The following is a 20,316-nucleotide window of genomic DNA, read 5'->3' as shown; positions in this document are numbered from 1 at the left end:
TTTTTCTTTTTAATAAGTTTTGGAGATTTTAAAAAAGATTTTATTTATTGATTTGAGAGAGACAGGGAGAGCACAAGCAGGGGGAGGAGCGGAGGGAGAGGGAGAAGCGGCAGGCTGAGCAGGGAGCAGGACAGAGGCTCCATCCCAGGACCCAGAGATCATGACCCGAGCTGAAGTCAGATGCCCAACCGACTGAGACACCCAGGTGCCCCAGGTCTTTTCTTTTGCAATTAAACTTTTTATCTTGCCCTAGGTTCTTATGCAATTGTAAGAAACAGTACACAGAGAGAGCAAGTACCCTTTATCCAGGTTTTCCCAATGGTGGCCTCTTGCAAAACTATAGCCCGCAATCACAACCAGGTGTGGACATAGCGTGATCAAGGTACAGAACATTTCCATTGCCACATGGATCAGTCCTGTTGCCTTTTTACAGCCATAGCCACCTCCTTCCACCTCACCCCTCCTCCTCAACTCTGGCGACCATTAATCTGTTCTCCATTCTTCTAATTTAAGAAGGTTATCTGAATAAAATCAGAGTATGTAACCTTTGCTTTTTTTGATTCAACAGAGTTCTCCGGAAGTTCATCCAGGCTGTTGAATGTGTCAAGACTTGATTTCTTTTTGTTGCTGAGTGGTTTTCTACGGTAAGGATGTATCACACTGTTTGCTTAACCTGCGGGAGGACATCTGGGCCCATTCTGGCTTTTGGTTATTATGAATAAAGCTGCTGTGAACGTTTGTGGACAGGTGTTTGTGTGGACGTAAGTTTTCATTTCTCTGGGATGTGTGCCCAAGAATATAATTGCTGGATCATATGGTAGTTGCATGGTTACTTTTTTTGTTAGAGAGAGAGAGAGTATGCATGCATGTGTGGGGGGGGGGGAGATGGAGGGGCAGAGGGAGAGGGAGAGAGAGAATTCCATTCAGGCTCCAGGCCCAGCAAGGAGCCCCCAAGGAGCCCGACGTAGGGTTCCCTCCCATGACCCTGAGATCATCACCTGAGCTGAAATCAAGCATCAGACACTTAACCGACTGTGCCACCCAGGTGCCCACACGTTTACTTTTTTTTTTTTTAAAGATTTTATTTATTTATTTGACAGAGAGAGAGAGACAGCCAGCGAGAGAGGGAGCACAAGTAGGGGGAGTGGGAGAGGAAGAAGCAGGCTCATAGTGGAGGAGCCTGATGTGGGGCTCGATCCCAGAACGCTGGGATCACGCCCTGAGCCGAAGGCAGACGCTTAACCGCTGTGCCACCCAGGCGCCCCCCACACATTTACTTTTTTAAGAAGCTGCCAAACTTCTTTCCAGAGCGGCCATGCCACTTTACAACCCTACCAGCAACATAGGAATGGCCTGGTTTCTCTAAATCCTCACCAGCATTTGGTGTTGTTGCTGTTTTTTTAAAAAGTAAACTCTACCCCCAACCTGGGGCTCGAACTTATGACCCCAAGAACAAGAGTTGCATGCTCTATGGACTGAGCCAGCCAGGTGCCCCATTTTGTTGTTTACTTTACCCTGATAGATATCATGTTGTGCTTTTAATGTTCATTTCCCTAATGACCAATGATATCGAACATGTTTTTAAGTACTTATGGACCGTCTTTATATTCTCTTGGCTGAAATGTCTGTTCGTGTTATTTGGCTGTTTCCTAATTGGATTTCTTGTTTTCCTGCAGCTGGGGTTGAGAGTTCTTTATATATTCTAGCTACTTGTCCTGTGTTGGATATGTGGTTTGTAAATATGTTCTTCCACTCAGTAGCTTGTCTCTTGATCCTCTTTACGGGGCCTTTCAGAGAGGGAAGGGAGGAGTGGAGAAAAGGACATCGACTCCATCTTCCCGGAAGTAGAAGTCTCCACAGGAAGGTGTTGTTTGGCAAAGGAGGCAGGAGGGAGAGGAAGAGATCTGGGATTCAGATTCACAACCCCACCTGCGTATGGCGGGCCTGTGTCTGGGCCAGCTGCCATCATGAGTCCAGCTTAAGTGATCCCAACGGTCCCAGATGCCTGAGGTAAGAGGTGCTGAGAGGGATGCGTAAAGGGGCAGGTGGGAGGCCCCCACACATGGCCTTGACCCTACATCCCCAACTGTCCCCAACCGGATCATGCTGAGGCTTCCCACGGCTTGGGGAGGCCCCCACAGCAGCCCCAGCCCTGGCTCCCGAGGGAATCCGCCACACTCCCGGCAGCCTGTAGGTGGCAGCTGGCATCAAGGAATTCACATGCCCGCCTTCCTCATAGCCCCGTGGCTGAGGCCCTGGCTGGTTGGTTCCAAGTGTGAGCTTAGCCCCTTCAACCAGTCCTTTCTCTAAGCCCCCAGAGCCCCCGTGGTGAGACAGAGCCCCTACCTCAAAATGTAGAGATTATACTGGACGTGGCTGCTCGGAAAGTGGGGGTATCTCACAAAGCATTCTTCAGTAACTAGGGGGCAGGAGAAAGCCGCTTTTTAATTCGGCGTTTATGAAATTTTTGTTTGAGTAAAACTCAGGTTCACTGAAAATGAGTTCTCAGAGCACCAGGAGCTGTGGTGGCCAGCCACCCCTCGTTCGTTTCATTCACCAGATATCAGTGTGTACCTGGCACGGTTCTAGGCACCATGGCTATGAAATGGACAGACGCTGTCTTTCTCCCAAGGAACTTTCCAGTGGAATTACTTTGGGGAATCTTTCCCTTCTTAGTGAACAATGATTAGCACAAGCCTGCTAAATTGAGGCGACGTTGCAGGCCTTGGGGTCAGGCTTCTGAGTGACAGTGTAGTCTGGGGTTTCTCAACTGGGCCTACAGCTCAGAATCACCTGGGGTGGGCTGGGAGCTTTGGTTGAAAATGAAGCTTCTTGGCCCTTTTCTAAGATCCACTGACAATGACTCTTGAGGCCTTCTGTCTGTCTGTCCTTCTGCCCCTGAGTGAATCAAGCCCTGTCTCATTCGCTTAGGGTCTCTGCTCTTGCCCTTCCTTCTGCTATAATGCCTTTCCCATGGCTGCCTCCTTCTGTTCACTCAGGCCTCAGTCAAATGTCACCTTTTCAGAGAGGCCTGCTCTGGTCACACTCTTTAAAATCGCAACCCCACCCTGGTCTCTCCATGTCACATCCATATGGTGTGTACCTCATGGCACTCCTGGATATTTGCAATTAACTTCTTTATTTCTTTTTTTTTATAGATTTTTATTTATTTATTTGACAGAGATAGAGACAGCCAGCGAGAGAGGGAACACAGGCAGGGGGAGTGGGAGAGGAAGAAGCAGGCTCCCAGTGGAGGAGCCTGATGTGGGGCTCGATCCCAGAACGCCGGGATCACGCCCTGAGCCGAAGGCAGACGCCTAATGACTGAGCCACCCAGGCGCCCCTTAACTTCTTTATTTCTTGTCTATGCCATCCATGATGGGATATTAGATTGTAAGCTTCTTGGTGCGCCTGGGGGGCTCAGTTGGTGAAGCGTCTGCCTTTGGCTCAGGTCATGATCCCAGGGTCCTGGGATTGAGCCCCATGTTGGGCTCCCTGCTCAGCGGGGAGCCTGCTTCTCCATCTCCCTCTCCCTCTGCCCCTCCCTCCTGCTTGTGCTCCCTCACTCGCGCTTTCTCAAATAAATAAATAAATAAATAAGTAAATAAAGTCTTAAAAAAAAAAAGATTGTAAGCTTCCCATGGACGGGGACTCCCTGTGGGATCTCTAGTGCCTACAGTAGTGCCTGGCACATAGCAGATGTTCCCTGAATATTAGCTAACTACCCAGTCAAGTGACCGGAGGCGACCTTGAGACTTCAGCTGTTAAACAGGCACCCAGGTGACTTCAGTGCCCTCTAGAGTTTGACGACCATGGCCAAGAACCAGAGGTAGAGCGGGAGGAGACTGGGCTGAATACGGATGTGCTCCAAGCATTCCCCACTATAAAATGTTCCCCACCATCTGGGGATTTGGCTCATTTCTCTCTAAGGGGCTGGGGACAAGCCAGGACAAAATTGCTGGTTATTTGAAGTTGCTGGCCAAGACGGTTTCCATTCATTGAGTCAGGTCTAGCAATGGAAATATTTTTATATTTCAGTCTCCGAGTTGATTACAGCATACTATGCCTTTGCAATCCACTCCTGACTTACACTCGTAGCAAAAACCAGCACGATCTCCTCGTGTGCACCGCAGTTAGCAACAGAGATTTGGGGATCGGAGTGAAGCCAGTCTAGAATAGTTGCTTTGAAAGTCATCGCAGTGACTCGCGAAGCGTGAGGATCTCACGTGCCTAAGAAAAGGTGGACTTGGCTACATCTCTTGCCCAGCTCTGTGCCCTCCCTCATGACCCCCCACATTTGCAGCTGGCTCCAGATTGCCCAGAGGAACGGGCTGCCCTGCTAGCACATGGGTTCCTGGTTTTGCCCCACGGTGTGTCTGTTGCTTTGGCATCTGGCATCAGGCTGGGGTAGAGAGACAGGGATATAAGAGGAGATCCAGAGGCATTGGTCTGTGGGGCGGGCAGTAAGTTGGTGGCGGGCGGCTCCTTGGGCTCACTGCTCTGCTCCTGCAGCGGTCAGATGGCAGAGGCGTCAAGTGCCCCTCTGAAAGTACGGCCCAGAGTGTGTATGCCACCATTTCCCATTTGTGGCCTTTCACAAGCAAGCCTTGCATCCAAGACAGCCAGAGCCTGCCCCTGAAACCCTGGGTCCCGGGCAGAACAAGGCCACCAGGAGAACAATGAGGCCAGTGTCACCCAGAAGGGTTATTGCTGGAGAGATGCTAACAGGCTCTTCAGACTCTGGGCCACACACAATTTGTCATCTGTTGACCTCTGCTCACCAGGCCCCAAAAGCCTGTGGCTCTTTGCAGGGTCCCGGAGGAGTGTGGCAGTGACCAATGGCAGTAGGGTCTGTGTTTTTGTGTAGCTAGACTCACTTTGAGCTGGCTGGTTACTCCCTCCTTACGGTTTTTGTTACATCCACTCAAGAAAGGTTTGTTTTTATTTTTAAAAATCCATCCAAGAGCGCGGCTCCTGGGTGGCTCATTCGGTTGGGTGTCTGACTCTTGATTTTGGCTCAGGTCCTGATCTCAGGGTTGTGGGATCAAACCCCGCGTCAGGCTCGCTGAGCGCGAGGAGTCTGCCTCTCCCTCTCCTTCTGCACCTCCCCCAGCTCGTGCGTGCGCTCTCTCTCTTTAAAATGAATGAATAAATAAAATCTTAAAAAATGCATCTAAGAGGCACTCAAGATTCTATTTAGGGAAAAATCAAATGCTACATGGTGCTTATTTCCCAGAAGCTGTGGAGGTTTCTTACGGTCTTGTTTGTTAAAGGGTTACCCTTATTAAGTACCACGCACCGGAAATCAAACTAAGAAGCAGGGTGTGTGTTTAAGAGCAGGTTGCAGGGCTTCCCTTCCAGTGGTGAAGTCCAGCTGGACTGTAGAGGGCACCCTTAGGGGGTCGGGTTGGTTAAAAATGCCTTCATGTCCTGCTGGATAGAGAAACTGTTTAAAGACATAATCAAAGTTATTAAAAACAAAACTAAAGCAAAAGAATTGAAAAGGAGTAGGGTTCAGGAGAGGGAGGAAACAAGAGTTCAGGTCGCCATACTTGTAGTGTTGGCCAACGAATGGCCGGCCCCGGGCGAAGACTCGGGGTGGGGCGAGTGACCTTCTGGTTGTTTCCCTTCTGGCCTAGTGCACATCCAGATGGAATTTGAGGAAAATGTATTTCAGGGGGATGATCGCTCTGCTATATCCAAGGAATGGCTCTGCTGGTGTTGCAGCCATCCAAAGCAAACACCATTAATGAGAAGTACTACCATTTGCCGAGGGCTCGAGGGCTCGAGGGCTCATTCTGTGCCCAGGCCCCACTCCGAGGGCTTTACCTAGATAATCTCAGTGAAGCCTCACGTCCACCCCCTGAGGTAGAGACCACGGTCATCTCTATTTTACAAAGAAGTTCCAGAGGCAGAGGGACACATGCTGTAAAAAGGGAAGGTGTGGTTAGGCCAAGTCTGTGATTGCTGGGGAGGGGGGGGTTGGTCACTTCCCGAGCAGGAGCTACAGTATTCTGGGGGTGCATGGGAGAAGGCCTCTTTAGGCTTACCCACGAAGGGGAATGAGGGGACTCTGCAGGTGATTGTCTCTAAGCACTGACGTCACTCCTTACCCTCCACCCCCATAGCGTCCTCTCTAGAACACCTGTTGGTGTTTATTCTGGTGCCCGTCTTGTTAACAAAACTCATCACCGATGGCTAGCTTTAAGAACTGTTCCTCTTAAAATCCATTCTGGAAACTTCTTTCTTATTCCAGGCTTTACACAGCAGGGAAGTAGACCTGTTAGTGGGATGTCTGCTACATTTTTTGGCCTCTCGAGAGAGGGTATTGGTTATTCTCAGTGAAGTTTCTCTTTGTAAAGTGCTCTGAGCGTGGATGGTAAGTGATAATTATCATCATTGGGCTCATTATCAGCAGAGTAATGCCTATTATTAGAGGTGATTAGGCCTCTTGCCTGTGGTCCTTCATATACAGCAACTAATCTTCTCAACCCTCCGGTGAGGCCTGCTTGGAGTGGTTCCTGCCACCTTAGCAAGACCAAGCGGTTTTGATTGTTGCTGTGACTTTAAAGAACAGCAATCAGGAAAGTAAGTGATTCTTTCTGGGCCTTGGGTGTGTCCATTGGCAGATTTACACAGGTCCAGAACAGGAAGTTAATTAAAAAACAAAAAACAAGAAAAACAGCTCCAGGGGTGCCTGGATGTCTCAGTTGGTTTGGCTCAGGTCATGATCTCAGGGTGCTGGGATCGAGCCCCACGTTGGGCTCCCTGCTCAGTGGGGAGTCTGCTTCTCCCTCTCCCTCTGCTCCTCACCTCTGATCATCTCTCTCTCAAATAAAAAAAATCTTTAAAAAACCTCCAGCTTTATTGAGATATAACTCATATAACATGTAATTCAACCTAATTGCTGATAGCTTTTTATAATGGACATTTTTAAACATATACAAAAGTAGAGAGGACAGTGGAATGAATCCCCATGTGCCCATCTCTCAGCTTCAACAATGAACAGCTCATGGCCCATCTTGTAGCTGTCCTGCCGCTCCCTGTACTCCTCACCCCCATGTAACTGGCAGTATTTTAGAACAAATTGCAGACAACATATCATTTTACCTATAACACTCTGGTGTGTATCTCTAACACAGGGGATTAGAAGAAAACACAACCACAGTGCCTAGTCTGTATCTAGATTTCTATATCAGAAGTTTCTATGATGTGGGGTTCTTGGGTTGAGGAGACAGGCCGTTCATAAAGGAGCTTAGGTGATCTGTGTATTCCCTGAAAATTGCAAAGGGGTGGGTGTGTGTGTGTGAGCATTTTGTGAGGGGGCCACCAAAGAAAGTGCAGGCCCCTGTGTGTATGTTTCTTAGGGTGGAGGTGGGGGGGAGGGAGAGGAGGGGAAGATTCAGAGTTTTCGACAAGTTCTCAGAGGGGTATATGATCCCATAAAGGCCTGGAGTCTGTGATCCAGGTGAAGGGTCCGACTGAAAGAGCCCCGGTGTTCAGTGACCAGGACCAGGCGGCAGACATGCAGGGAAGATCGCTGAGTATCATCGGGTCTGACACGGAGCCTTGAGCATTCTCGTCTGTCCCCTGTGCCAAACTCAGGAGGCAGCAGAGTGTCAACCGGGGCCGAAAGCTTCCCTGTGCCTAAGAACACTGCCCACCCTCCCCCTCCACAGAGCCGGTGTGTGGTGTTAAGTACTGGGATTCCTGGGCCCACCCTTGAGGATCCTGAGTCAATGGGGCTGAGGGTGAGGCCTAAGGGTCTGCTCCTGGGTCTGAGCTCCCGCTTTGAGAAATGCAGGCCCAGCTGCTAAAAGCCTGGGTCTCTGAGTTCCGCAGCCCTGGCTCTGAATCTTGGCTCTGCCTCCTATTAGCTGTGTGGCCTTGGGCAAGTCATCCAACCTCTCTGTGAAGTGGGCCTACTTATATATAACACCTCTGCCCTAGGGCTGTTGTAAGAATTAGGGGAGATAATATGTGTAAAGCACACACATAGCACTTTGCGTGAAGAACAATGCTCAGTGGGATGCCGGCCTTGTTAAAAAAAAAAAAAAAGACCTTGGAAGGGCTCCCTTTCTCTCCCTCAGGATTGTAAGGGTTTATTGTCTTTTTCATACAACGGAAGAGATTTTAAAAGTATCAGAAATCTTATCTGATTCATGGGTCCTCTGGGCTCTTCTGACTCCTGCTGACAGGAATGACGCACAGGAAACTGATGGGCTCAGGTCGTATTGTCAAGCTCCGTGGGCCAGGGTGAAACTGGAATGTTTCTTCCCCTAAGTGCCTTCTGGGCACTGGTGGTCTTATTATCTCAGTTGTTGGGAACACGGTGCCTCTGTCGGTAGACTTTCGAGAGCAAAGCCAGCCCGACTTGGCAAGTATGTTTCCTTAGCCGCTGTGAAGACTCCATGAGAGAATGTGGACGAATCTCCCTTGTGAGGACAATGACTTGAAGCTCACGTGCAGCTAACTCTCGGGGGAGCGGGGAGCAGTGACACTAGCTAGCATCCCTCACACGCCCCAGGGCTCCCTGTAACCCACTGACCTTTTCTAGCAAAACTGTCGTGGTCTTTGGGGACCCAGGGCTGGGAGGCACCCGGGCTAGGTCTGGATTTCTTTATATGAGGGACAGGCCCTGCTAGACTTCAAACTCCCCAAGGACAAGGCCCTGTCTAGCTAGGCCCCACCAGAAAACTGTAGCTTCCATCCAGGTCCCCATGGCTTTAACCCACCATGATCTGCCCATGAACCCTGAGGCCTATGGTTACAACTTCCCTACCCCAGCCCTTTTCAAGGTAATAGGACGTTCTCACTTTGCTGCCACCCCTGCTTTTCAGTCCTACCTCCATCCTAGTGTCTACCTGGTATCTGACTTTTCAGGTCTTACCTCTAGTTGCTTGCCCTGCACTAGGCCTTGGAAGTTAACAACCAAACATGGCCTCCCACACCCACCCCCACCCCTCAGACCCTCTGGTCTCCCAGGAGACAGCTTATACATTTGGGGGGACTTCAGGTAATTGTCTCACCTCAGGGCCTCCTGACAGGACAAGCTGTAGTTGCAAATGAGTAGTCACGGGCTTCAGAGAGCACTTGCTGTTCAGGTCACTGCCAATGAATGACCAGCGAAATGAGTGAGTGAGCAACTCTTCCTTCTTCTAGCCAGTGCGCCTCCCTGTCCAACTGTGCTCAAAGATCCAGAAACAGGGCAGTGGCCTTTTGGCCATGGAAGGAACGTTGAGGCTGGGCTGGGGCTGGTCTTATGTCTGTTCTCTGATGGTTGACAAGCATGGAGGTCCCTTTTCTGGCTGCAGGGTCATTGGAGCCAGTGGGGAGGTGGGCCTGAGGTATCTCGGGCCTTCTTAGCACAGGGAAACTTTGAGCGGTCTGAATCTCGGGGAAGGGGATTAGTGGGAATTTCTGGGAAACTGAGGCTCAAGCAGAAAGCATATTTTGTCATCTGTCTTGTCAGAAAAGTTACCAAAGGGTCTGAGGCCACCTTCCTGCCTTCCTGAGCTCAGCCTGTGACTGTCATGGGCCTTTGTGTGGTGAATAAGGTTCCTGACCATCTGGGATCATGCCTAGGCTGGGGATACACACCAATAGAGTATGAGATTGTGACCACAGTAGATGTCCAGGTAATCGTGCATTTGTGTGTGTGTGTGTGTGTGTGTGTGTGTGTGTGTGTGCATGCTTTGGAATGTCGATTTTTCTCCCAAAAGGAGAGTTAAGAAAAATGTTTGAAGGGCTCTAAGTCATTGAATCTTTATTTGCCTAGGAAATAGAGTCTTCCAGCCTGAAACCATTTTGCTCAGGGACGACCTTGGCCCTGGGAAAATCAGTCAGAAAGCAGCCTTTGGGGAGTACTGCTAAAGCTACCTCTTCCTGGGTGCCCTCAGATAGACTAACTTCAAGTTGGGTTTCTTCATTCATTTGAGTTTTCTCATGTGGAAGCAGTCCAGAGGCTACTGATTGAAGAGAACTGGATCGGGCACCCCTGTCCCGGATGCTAGGGGAGACACAGAAAGTAAGGAGAAAGCCTCTGCCATCCGAGAGCCTCTGGTGAGCCCGCTGAGACACAGCACAGAGGTAGCACAAGGCAACTCAGGCTCCACAACTGATACCCTACAGACCCTTATTCTGATTTCACAGGCCAAGGGGCAGGGGGTCCAGGAATCTATTTGATCACACTCCCCGGGAGACTTGCCATCCATGAATTCCCTGGGAAGTCAACTAAACTAAGCCAACAAGCTTGTCTATGGTGGGTACTGGACTTGTGTGGGCAAACAGCTTTCCAGAAGTTCAAAGGTGGAGAAACCCCTTGCTGGGCTGGGGTGAGAATGCTCTTTTTTCCCCCATGGATAAGTTCCAAACTAGGCCTCCAGGGATGGAGGGAGGATCTGGAGAAAGAGGAGGAATTCTATGGCCAAAGACTCAAGGCCATGTGATTGCTTCTCTAGTTCTCTTTGTGCTCCTTATCTGGGGTGTGGAACGGAGAAGTTGAATTGAGGATAAGGAGTCACGCGGAGTACCAGCCAAGGCCTGAGCTCAAGTCTCCTGGTATTTGTTAGATCCTGTCCCTGCCAAAGCCAAGGAACCCTCACTAGGCACTGACCTACTGTTATTGCAAATAGAGACTTAGTGGGGCCATTAATTCATTCCACAAATCTTTATCAAATGCCTACTTTGGGCTAGGTCTTGTGTCGAAAGCTAAAGATACAAAGATGAATAAGATACTGTCCCTGTCCCGAGAGGCCTCAGTTTGCACAGACAATCTCGTTGTGACAGGAGTGTTCAAGGCCTTATAGGAAGCATCGGTGTGCAAAAGAGAGGCTGTAGTCGTGGGGAGGGGACAGGTTAGACTCACCAGTTTGGGGGAGGAAGAGAAGAGCACTTTCTAGGTAGTGCTGGAATAGAAGTGTAAGATAGTACGGCACACCAATAATACGTTAGGACAGTTCGGAGGCCTCTAATCTGTCCCTTGAGGCCCCCAGGGGAAGAGGAAATGATGGGTACCATGGAGCTGGGATCATTGCTTGTGTCTTATCAAATGTTTACACTTCACCCTGAGGGCCCTGGAGAGACAGCGAGGGGCTTTGAAAACAGGAATTGACTTGGGCATATGGGAGTTGTAGAATGTTCCCTCTGGTGGTTTTGAGGATGGTGGGGATGGGCTTGGGTTGAATAATAGCAACAGCACCATTCAGAAGACTATTTCTCTGGTCTATGGAGAGTTGGTGAATTAGAGCAGCGCAATGGAGAGGGTGAGCTATGGGTGGATTCGAGAGCTCTTCAGGAGTTCAGATCCACACGGTTTGTGGATTAGTTGACAGTGGAAAGTTGAGGGAGAAGGTAGAGCTGAGGATGACTTCCCAGTTCTTGCCTTGGAACATTGGGTGGGAGGGAGAGGTTTAGGAGATTGTGGATTAAGGAGAGAAAGTGGGTTCAGTATTGGACAAGTTGTTTGAAGCTCCCATGGGACATCTGGGCAGAGATATCCAGTGGGAGGCTGGATAACAAGGGAGGTCCGGTGTAGAGGTGCTCCTGAGGAGGGGTTTCTGGATCCTGTGTGAATTCTATTCTTAGGTATTCCTTTGTACCCTTTAAAAAAATTAATTCCAGTATAATTAACATACAGTATTAGTTTCAGGTGTACAATATAGTGATTCAACAGTTCCATAGATTACTCAGTGCTCATCGTGGTAAGTGTATACTTAATCCCCTTCACCTATTTCACCCATTCCCCCACTCACCTCCCCTCTGGTAAATTTGTTTTCTCTAGTTAAGAATCTGTTGGGGCTTTTTTTGGGAGGGGTTGTTTCTTTTTTTCTTTGTTCATTTGTTTTGTTTCTTAAATTCCACATGGGTGAAATCATACGGTATTTGTCTTTCTCTGACTGACTTATTTCACTTAGCATAATACTCCCTAGCTCCAATCATATTGTTGCAAATGGCAAGATTCATTCTTTTTTTATGTCTGAGTAATAATCCATTACATATATGTACCACATCTTTTTTTTTAAGAGAGGGAAGGAGAGAGAGAGAGAGAAAGAGAGAGAGAGAGAGAGAGGAAGGAAGGGAGGAGCAGAGGGAGAGGGAGAGAGAATCTTTTTTTTAAAAAGGATTTATTTACTTATTTATTTTAGAGAAAGAGAAAGAGAGAGGAGTGCGTGCCTAAAAGTGAGGGGGAGGGGCAGAGGGAGGGAGAGAGAGAAAGAATCTCCAGCAGACTCCCCACTGAACGCAGAGCCCAATGGGGGCTCCATCTCACAAACCTGAGATCATGACCTGAGTTTAAACCAAGAGTCAGATGCTTAACTGACTGAGCCACCCAGGCACCCCTGTACCACATCTTTATCCATTCATCTATCAGTGCACACTTGGGCTGCTTCCACAATTTGGCTAATGTAAATAATCCTGGTATAAACATAGGGGTGCATATATCTTTTTGAATTAGTGTTTTTGTATTCTTTGGGTAAATACCCAGTAGTGGAATTACTGGATCATATGATAATTCTATTTTGAATTTTTTGAGGAACCTCCATACTCTCTTGCACAGTGGCTGCACCAGTTTGCATTCCCACCAACAGTGGATGAGCGTTTCTTTTTCTCCACATTGTCGCCAACACTTGTTTCCTGTGTTTTTGATTTTAGCCATGCTGACAGGTGTGAGGTGATATCTCATTGTGGTTTTGATTTGCATTTCCCTGATGGTGGGTGATGGTGAGCATCTTTTCACGTATCTGTTGGCCATCTGGATGTCTTCTTTGGAGAAATGTCTGCTCAGGTTTCTGCCTATTTTTAATCGGATTGTTTTTTTTTGTGTTGAATTGTATAAGTTCTTTACATATTTTGGATACTAACCATTTATTGGATATGTCATTTGCAAATATCTTCTCCCATTCAGTAGGCCATCTTTTAATTTTGTTGATTATTTCCATTGCTGTGCAGAAGCTTTTTATTTTGATGTAGTCCCAATAGTTTTGCTTTTGTTTCCCTTGCCTCAGGAGACATGACATATCTAGAAAGATGTTGTTATGGCTGATGTCAGAGAAATTACTGCTTGTGCTCTCTTCTAGGATTTTTATGGTTTCAGGTCCTTAATCTATTTCAAGTTTATTTTTGTATATGGTGAAAGAAAGTGGTCCAGTTTCATTCTTTTGTATGTAGCTGTCCAATTTTCCCAGCACCATTTGTTGAAGAGACTTTTACCCTTTGCCTATTCTTGTCTTCTTTGTCAAAGACTAATTGACCATATAATCATGAATTTATTTCTGGGCTCTCTATTCTGTTCCATTGATCTATGTGTCTATTTTCATCCTTTTCACTCTTAATACACTTCTAAGAACAGATTTTGGTGATATCCAAGGTTGTATACTTTCTTCTTTCCAACACCCCCATATCTGCCCTTCATAATACATCACATATCCATCGAATTCCCGTTATTTATAAAGACATTTCCTTAAATCACGTGGGTGATTAGAAGGGGATTTCAGAACATCACTTGCTGACTCCTCGTGTTCAAATGTGGATATTCCAGAAGGCAACAAGACATTTATTAAAGATTCTAGAAGTCACTTGAACATTTTTTGAGAGGGAGAGAGAGAGAGCGTGAGTGCGTGGTGGTGGGGAGGGACAAAGGGAGAGGGAAAGGGAGAATCTTAAGCAGGCTCTATGCCCAGTGTGGAGCCCAATGCGGGGCTCAATCTCACAACCCTGAGACCATGACCTGAGTGGAAATACAGAGTAGGATGCTTAACCAACTGGGCCACTCAGGTGCCCCTCAATTGTCCTTTTTTTAGGAATGGGAATGAAGTAACAGTGGACCAAGCCTATGGACATTCTGTTGTGAGGCCTGGCCTCCTGGGATGAGTTGACATCATCGCCATCATCATCATCATCATTATCATCACTAAAGAACTAACAGCTTGAAGAATTTCCTGTTAACTTGACCCTGTGCTGAAGACTTCTCATGCATGATCTCACTGAAACGTGGTCACCATCCCAAGGTAGTACTATTCCTATATTTACTTTTACAGATGAGAAAACTGTGAGGCTCAGGGAGTATGAGTGGCTTGCTCAGGAACCCCGTTAGCACTCAGTCGAGCTGGTTCTCAAACTTGCATCTATCTGACTCCAGAATCCTTATTCTTAACTCTACTTGGCCTGCTTTCTTTCATCTTCAGTATATAAACACCTGATTAGTCAGCTAGTCAACCAACAGCCGAGATTGCATACCAGTTTTAAAGGAAAACAATGCTACATGTTGAGGGTGGGGTGTGAGACGAAAGAATAGAAAGCGCAGTTCCTGTACTCAAGGATGTACTTAGCCATAGCCACCCAGGAGACGAATGAGACTATGCACTCTGGGGCTACGATTGGGTGGAACTCATAATAAGGCAAGGCTTCCTGGAGGAGATGAGTGCTAGCTCTTTCCCCATCTAGAAGGAAGGGACAGACAGATGGGGAGAGGCATGCTAGACTCCAATCGGGAGAACTCAGAAGTCATCAGAGGTTGAAGGGACCTCAGAAAACATCTGGTTATTAGATTCTGGCCCAAACTTCTCATTTCCGAGATGAAGAAACATAGCAAGAGAAAAGTGGGTCACTTCTTGGGTTAGGGCTCATGACATGCCAGCCAGTGTTCTCTCTCTGGCATAGGGGAATTGGGAGACCAGCACGAGCAAAGTCCCAGAGGTGCTAAGAGGTCTCATGCAGGGAAGAATCAGACCAGGACAGCCATAAAACCAATTGTTCAGAACGCCCTTCAGCAGAGTCTAGGAAGTTTTGTTTTGATTTCCACCAAGTCCATGGGCTTCCGTCAACTCTCTTGACATTGCACGGCTTGCTTGTCACATGCTTCCGAGGACCAGGCTGATAGTGAACGTATCATTGGCCTGCCCACGCTGAAGCCATACTGTCAGGGGAACATGTTTATGCGTTCTATTTACCCAGCATAGAATATTTCCGGTAAGGAACTAAACTTCTTTATTCCAACAACAACTTACATATTTTCAAACAAAGGAACCATAGAGTCTTCATTTATAAACTTCTAGCTGCCCTGGTATTTGGTCAGGAAATACCAGTTTTTTACATGGTGTCAAAAATTAATTGACTTCCCATCTCCTCCCACAAAAATGTTGCTTCACAGACATCGAGATGTGGGGTTGGAATCCCAGCGCGCTTGGTTTCCAGACTACCTTGTCATGGAGTCCTCATAAATTAGAAGGCAACCCTCTCTGCTAGGTTTGTATTTATCTTTGCAGATGAACAAGGATGTCAAGTGGTGGAAGAAAAAATCTCTTTCTCAGGCTCCCATTTGGAATCTGCCAGCAGTTCCCACCTGTCTTCAGTTAGGCAAGGCTTAGGGGCTGTGTGGATAGCAGGAGAGAATGTGTATTCCTTGACTCCAGAGTGGGTATTCTGGGTGCTTTTTTCCTTCCATCCATCCTTGGTCTTTAGCTCTCAGCTCTCCGTGGGCAGCTCAAAGGGACTGACGTCTTCCTGCCATGGCTACACTGATTCTGGTTGCTGCTTTCTGCTTACTGGGCTAACGGGTTGCCTCACTCTGGATGGACATGAGCAGAATGCACCCCTGATGTATGGGGAGGTGATACGTGAGGGCCACAGGATGGGGTGGGGCAAGTTGGGATGTGGAGTGAGGGAAGTGGATTTAGTTTCCACGAACCTGTCCTATCTAATCAGAATGTAGTCGTTTTAAGAGAGAGGGTTTTGAGGAGCTTTAAGACCCAGGGAAACACCCCACTGCTCTTATTTGGGATTCATAAGATCAAAAATCTATGTTTTGGAAACATGACTTTATACTACTTTAATTTTTGTAACTATTTCATTCTGTTCTTTCATTTATGCAACAAGTATTTGTTCAGCTGTCTGCTATGGCCAGGCACTGTGCTGGTCATAGTGAGTAGCAAAACCACACATGGTCCCGGCCCTCATGCAACTTACAGTCTAGTTGACAAGCCAGGTCTTCAGCACATAATCACAGGAATGAATGTTAAAACGCACTTGCAGAAAGTTCTAGAAGGGGTAGGGTATATGCTTTTGAGGTTACCTCCCAATAAACCCAACGTAAGTTGAAAGTACATTGAACACCCCTAACCTACAGAACATCAGGGCTTTGCCTAGCCTACCTTAAATGGGCTTAGAACACCTACATTAGCCTATAGGTGGGCAAAGCCTTCCAACAGAAAGCCTACTTTATGATAAAGTGTTGAGTATCTCATGTAATTTATTGGCTACTGTACTGAAAGTGAAAATAGGATGGTTGTGTGGGTACAGAATGGATGTTAGTGTATTGGTTCTTGACCCTCGCAATTGCACGGCTGACTGCTTGCTGTGGCTCCCTTCCCTGCCCAGCACCATGAAAGAGTATCATACCACATTATCACCAGTCCAGGAAAAGATCAAATTCAAAATTCGAAATAAGGTTTCTACTGCGTGTGTATTGCTTTCACACCATCATAAAGTCAAAAAATCGTAAGTTGAACCATCCTAGGTCAGAGACCACCTGTATATGCAAAGGCCCTGTGGTAGGTCTGCAAGAAGGCCAGTCTGGTGGAGCAGGGAGAGGATCAAGGGGAAGCACTGTGGGAGCTGAAGCTGCAGTCAGTAGCCCCCCAAGGCCAAGCAGCGCAGGGCCTTGAAGACCTTGCTAAGGAATTTAATCTTTATATTAAGAACCACAGGAAGTTCTTGGTCAAATTCTTTTTGAAAATGTCAGCCTGTTGGAAGGATAGTTTACTAGTTAAGAAAGAAAAGGGTTATTTTCTTACTCTGAGCATACGTAGGTCTATTCATATGTAAATAAATCTCATTTCCTACTTTCTTGGATTCCAAGGGGGAAAGTTCTCCTGAAATGGAGCAGAAATCTTCAGCCTGGGAAGAGCCTAACAAGATGGCAGACGATATCTATGGTGTTCTAGGAACTGTGGATCTGGCAGTCTTCCTTTAACAGCACTTGCCCAATTGGCACCTCCCTTTTATAATCTGGCCTGGGTCTCTATCTCCCCTCCAGCCACTGCACTCATTTAAATATTTTTTTATTTTTAAAAATTGTGGTAAAATATATATATAACATAAAGTCTACCACCTTAACCATTTTTTAAAAGATTTTGTTCTTAAGTAATCTCTACTCCCAATGTGGGGCTCGAACTTGCAACCCTGAGATCACCTACTGCTCCACTGACTAAGGCGGCCAGGCGTCCCTTCACCTTAACCATTTTTTTTTAAGAGAGAGAGAGCGCATGCCTGTGAGGGGCTGGGGGGGACAGGGGGAGAGGAGGAGAGAGAATCTTTTTTTTTTTTAAATAATGATTTTTTATTATATTATGTTAGTCACCATACAGTACATCCCCGGTTTCCGATGTAAGGCTCGATGATTCATTAGTTGTGTATAACACCCAGTGCACCATGCAATACGTGCCCTCCTTACTACCCATCACCGGTCTATCCCATTTCCCCACCCCCCTCCCCTCTGTGGCCCTCAGTTTGTTTCTCATAGTCCATAGTCTCTCAAGTTTCATTCCCCCTTCTGATTACCCCCCCTTTCTTTATCCCTTTCTTCCCCTACTGATCATCCTAGTTCTTATGTTCCATAGAAGAGAGAAATCATATGATAGTTGTCTTTCTCTGCTTGACTTATTTCACTTAGCATTATTTCCTCCAGTGCCATCCATGTTGTAGCAAATGTTGAGAACTCGTTCTTAGGAGAGAGAATCTTAAGCAGGCTCCAAGCCCAGAGTGGAGCCCAACGTAGGGCTCAATCCCACAACCCTGAGATCATGACCTGAGCTGAAATCAAGAGTTGTACACTTAACTGACTGAGCCACCCAGGCACCCCCACCTTAACCATTTTTAAGTGTGGAGTTTAGTGGCGTTAAAAATTCACATTGTTGGGGGCACCTGGGTGGCTCAGTCGTTAAGCGTTTGCCTGCGGCTCAGGGCGTGATCCCGGGGTCCTGGGATCGAGCCCTGCATCAGGCTCCTCCTCTGGAAGCCTGCTTCTTCCTCTCCCACTCCCCCCGCTTGTGTTCCCTCTCTCGCTGGCTGTCTCTCTCTCTGTCAAATAAATAAATAAAATCTTTAAAAAAAATTCACATTGTTGGACTACATCACCACTGTCCATCCAGACAACCTTCATCTTACAAAATGGTAACTTCCCATTAAAAAACATTAAACTCCCCTTTCTCCCATCCCCCAGCCTCTGGTAACCACCATTCTAATTTCTCTCTCTATGTTTGATTGCTCCAGGTATCCTACATGAGTGGCATCTCACTGTATTTGTCTTTTTGTGACTGGCTTATTTCACTCAGCATAATGTCTGGAAGGTTCATCCGTGCTGTAGTATGTGTCAGAATTTCCTTCCTTTTTACAGCTAATATTCTATTATATGTATACACCATGTTTTGTTTATCCATTATGTCAATGGACATTTGGGTTGTTTCTACCTGTTGACTGTTGCAAATAATGTTACTATCAACATGGGTATACAAATCTCTTTTCAAGTCCCTGCTTTCGAGTCTTTTGAATACATATCCAGAAGAGGGATTGCTGGATCATGCGGTGGGTCTATTTTTATTTTTTTTTTTTTGAGGACCCTCTGTACTGTTTTCCATAGCAGTCACACCATTTTACATTCCTACCCATGGTGCACAAGGCTTCCAATTGCTCCACATCCTTGCCAACACTTACTGCTTCCTGTGTTTTCCCCCCCAAAGATTTATTTATTTATTTTAGGTGGGGGAGGGGCAGAGGGAGAGGAAGAGAGAACTTCTTCCAGCAAACTCTGTGCTGAGTGTGGAGCTTGACCCAGGGCTCGATCTCATAACCTTGAGATCATGACCTGAGCTGAAGCCAAGGGTTGGATGCTTAACAGACTGTGTCCCCCCACCCTGTGCCCTCGTTTTTTTTTTTTTTTAATAGTAGTCATCCTAATGGGTGGTGGTGAGGTGGTATCTCCTTGCTGTTTTGATTAACATTTCCTTAATGACAAATGATCTTGAACATCTTCTTGGGTGCGTGTTGTCCATTTATACATCTTTGGAGAAATGTCTATTCAGGACCTTTGCCCTTTCTAAAAATTGGGTTGTTTGGTTTTTGTTGTTGAGTTGTAGGAGTTCTTTATATATTCTAGATAGTAATTCCTTAGCAAATACATGGTTTACAAATACTTTCTTCCATTCCACGGGTGCGCTCATTTTCATAGGATGACTTTTCTTAGAACAAGGGTCCCAGTTACGGTCCTAGCTCTACAATGGGCTAAGATAAGGGTAACACACCCCACGCTGCACAATGATAACAATAACAAACATTTATCAAGCACTTGCTAAGCACTGGGCACGTTAGAAGTGTATACTCATATTGACTTAATTAATCGTCCCACCAATACTGTGAAGTAGGTGCTATTTTATTTGCATCCTTATTTTACAAATGAGGAAACTGGGTCAGGGGAGCATGTGACTTGCCCAAGGCTACACAGACAGTAGGTGCCAGGGCTGCAATGTACCAAGGAGCCTGGTTTTACAACCCACGCGCTCACCCATTCCCCTGGGCTGCCTCCCGTACTCTGCTCTGGGCGTGAGCCACGGTGTGAGGCAGGCCTGTAAACTGTGAAGTGCACAGAGAGACAAGAGATAGTTTGCATTGCTGGGCATATTCAGAGAACAGTGATGCTTCACTGACGTGGATAAGCCACTTCTTGGCACACAAGGATCACGAGGATTCAGAGGGAGGCTTTTTCAAGGGACAGAGAGCCCTTGGTGTGGACTGTGGGCTTTGGAGCCCAGCCGCAAGACACGAAGAACATGAGAAGACATGCGCCGTCTCGTGTGGCCTCCCTCTGCCAGGCCCCCGTTGTAAGTGTTTGTCCCCTACGAAGACTTCCTTGCATCTCTTTAACACTTAGAAAATTAAATATAGTCACACACACGTTATTCTCTCAGATCTTCACAGTGATCCAGTTAGCCAGGAATGGTGGGGGGTATTGCTACTATTTTACAGATGTGAAAACTGAGACCCAGGAACCTTAAGGGCCTTGCCAAAAGCCCCAATGGTGGGCCAAGTCAGAAAAAAACCCCTAAAACAAAGATCCTTGAATCTTTTCCTTCACTCTTTAATAAATCTTTTGTACACTCATCAAAGGAGCCTATCCCTTCTCCAGCCAGCAGGCTAAATGGGCAGGACAAGCCAGGTGTGTTAACCTCTCCATGACCTGGACCAGAGCCTGACTCACAGTGCCCACACAAAAGCATTGCAGGTTATTGTTTGCTTTTGAGCCCACTGGTCAGCAGTGAGTGC

General features: G+C 47.0%; 1 long non-coding RNA gene across 1 annotated transcript in view; it reads left to right on the top strand.

The window, feature by feature from the left end:
* The first annotated feature begins 259 nt into the window (after window positions 1-259).
* Window positions 260-20,316, top strand: part of LOC123002244 (uncharacterized) — a 33,175-nt gene continuing 13,118 nt past the window's right edge. The window contains exons 1-4 of the long non-coding RNA XR_006411963.2: window positions 260-382; window positions 569-644; window positions 1,795-2,010; window positions 13,803-14,009. This is a non-coding gene — a long non-coding RNA (uncharacterized LOC123002244). The remainder of the gene's footprint in view (window positions 383-568; window positions 645-1,794; window positions 2,011-13,802; window positions 14,010-20,316) is intronic.

Source organism: Ursus arctos, chromosome X (genome assembly GCF_023065955.2).
Source record: "Ursus arctos isolate Adak ecotype North America chromosome X, UrsArc2.0, whole genome shotgun sequence".
NCBI classification, from domain to species: domain Eukaryota; kingdom Metazoa; phylum Chordata; class Mammalia; order Carnivora; family Ursidae; genus Ursus; species Ursus arctos.
Note: the sequence above shows the minus strand (reverse complement) of the source record. Positions and strands in the feature narration are given on the sequence as shown.